Genomic DNA, 2,259 nt, shown 5'->3' on the forward strand with positions numbered 1-2,259 from the left:
TGGCCTTTTAACGCAAACAAATCGAGATAACATGAGCAGATGCATGCAGTAATATATTATGAAAGCATTAGTATAAAGTCTAAAGAAGGAAGACCTCCAGATTTACAGTAATATAATATGATAAAATGGGTTGTTAAACGCTACACTGACGCTTCAGTCCGGTGAGAACCCCTTCAAAACTACACCGGTATTTCATTGGGCAAGGACCGAATCTCTGAACGGTGATTGGTTCATTCGTGTCCCTCTCTCTAACCATTCCGACCAGAAACACGACCCCTTGGAATGCGTGATGCCCAACAAATAGCTCATCGTATTATATAGCTTCATAAAGTAAACCCTGTTTAAGACTAGTTACGTTGGTGTAATTGTAGGTTTTTGACCCAGCAGTGAAGACGGAATGTTACACTCCTTGTGCTAGTGCTCCTTGTTGTTTGAAGGTAATTTCTCCACTCATATTCTGTCATTAGTGCTAGCAGGGGGCTTGCTAACATGTTACCACCGGGTATGCAGTGGAGCTCTAATATAGCTGCTGCTGTTAGCTCAGAATTAATGGTAATATTGTTCCAGAGTGACGTCTTTCTCTTCTAATGGTAACATTAATAATAACAATTAGTCAGTTACTTTCCCTCGCTTTATGCGTGTTTTGGAAAATGACGTCTGTTGTAGCTAACGCTAACTAGCTAATGATGCTCAACAGCTAACGTTAAGTTGCGCTGCATTCAGGCACTTCGATTAACGGTGTTGCGCTGTTGCTTATGGTGCCAAAGCTGCACTTAAATGACGAACTGACGACTTATAGTGTAAACCAGTTATTTTATTATGCTTCAGTATTTTGGGATGTCTCATTGAGATAAAGATCTTTTTTTCCAAGAAAGACATCAGGGTATGTTAGGGACTGTACTTTATGTATCAGAGAAGGGGGCAGCTGGGCTATGACTTTCTTTTCTCTTTTAAATCATGACCCTCCTGGGAGCTACAAATATTTTTGCTTGATTCTTCCTAAGTTTTGCACCACGCCTTCCCCTCTACAAAAAAAACAGCTGGACTACTCAGTCACACAAAATAATTATCACACAAAAAGACAACAATTACAAGTTTTCAGTCAAAAAAGTTCAGAGTGCTCAGAAGGTTCATCTAATCATGTGACGAAGGTGCTCTTTGGTGGGAATGTAGTTCAAGTTTTGCATCTGGAAATATTAACAAGTCAAACTTTACGATCCACCAGAGTAATGCGTGTCTCTGGCTTCCATTAACAAGATCCTTAGTACTGTTGCTGTGACGAAGGCTGCTTCCCATCAGTTTGTGTTTTCCTGAACATCAACCATCAAGTCATTTCTACTGCTCCTAACCATCACCTAATGTTAACTTCAATTTTGCCCAAACCTCAACTGTAGAAGTCAGTCCTATTAGAAACATTATTTGAAGGCAAAACTGAACTGACACAAGATTGGTATCACAGACTTTTAAATCTAACTTATCCTGTGATCTGGCATCACTGTTGTTAATAACTATCCATTACCCCAGCCCTCGCTTGCACCACGTTTAAGTTTTTTCCCTTGAGTTAGATTCTAAAGTCGACATTACAAGTACTTGGGGCATAATTCTAACTAGTTTGGATGTAAAGTTAAAACTAAGGCATGTGGCTAATCAGCGATGAAAGATAAGAGTGTCAGCTCTGTCAGATTTGTACAAAAACATGATTTGATCAGGCAAAAAAGGGGTTTAGTTTTATCAGTAGAACTCCTGTCTCACTTCCTGGTTTTCAAAAAGACAGGAATGCTGCTCACGTACTGGTAAACTTTCTATTTTTTGATAAATCCATTAAATAACATTCCAACTACAGACACCTTCTAAATCAACACTAAATAAGAAATATGGTTTAGAAATTAGTATTTTGATTAGTATCAAGAGACTTTGAAAACTTTGAAAAACAAAATAGCTACTCACCATGACTGCTTTGAAATTAATATACTGTATACTTAAACGGGGCTCAACAATAAGGATTGCCCGATTGCCCGGGGCAAGTAAAACTCACGGTCGGGCATGTAAACTAACAACTCAATTGCCCGATCGGGCAAGTTGCTAAAAATAGTAAAAGTTAATAACTAATTGATAAAATAAATGTATTTTAAAACGTGCTCTTCTGCTCTGATGCAGCGGTCTCTCTGCCTGAAGTCACAGGCACAGCTGTGTAACAATGTCCTGCCCACAGCGCCCATTGATATTATTTTGCGCGACGGACGCTTCATATAATAACAT

The 2,259-nt window shown here is 39.0% G+C and overlaps 1 protein-coding gene across 2 annotated transcripts in view; it reads left to right on the forward strand.

Annotated features, from left to right (window-relative positions):
• The first annotated feature begins 260 nt into the window (after positions 1–260).
• Positions 261–2,259, forward strand: part of drosha (drosha ribonuclease III) — a 170,135-nt gene continuing 168,136 nt past the window's right edge. Inside the window, exon 1 of one of the 2 annotated variants that reach the window (XM_050056314.1) lies at positions 261–437. The gene's annotated coding sequence lies outside the window, so the exon portion shown is untranslated. The remainder of the gene's footprint in view (positions 438–2,259) is intronic. The other variant, XM_050056313.1, reaches the window with a different exon arrangement.

Source organism: Epinephelus moara, chromosome 11, assembly GCF_006386435.1.
Source record: "Epinephelus moara isolate mb chromosome 11, YSFRI_EMoa_1.0, whole genome shotgun sequence".
Classification (NCBI taxonomy): Eukaryota; Metazoa; Chordata; class Actinopteri; order Perciformes; family Serranidae; genus Epinephelus; species Epinephelus moara.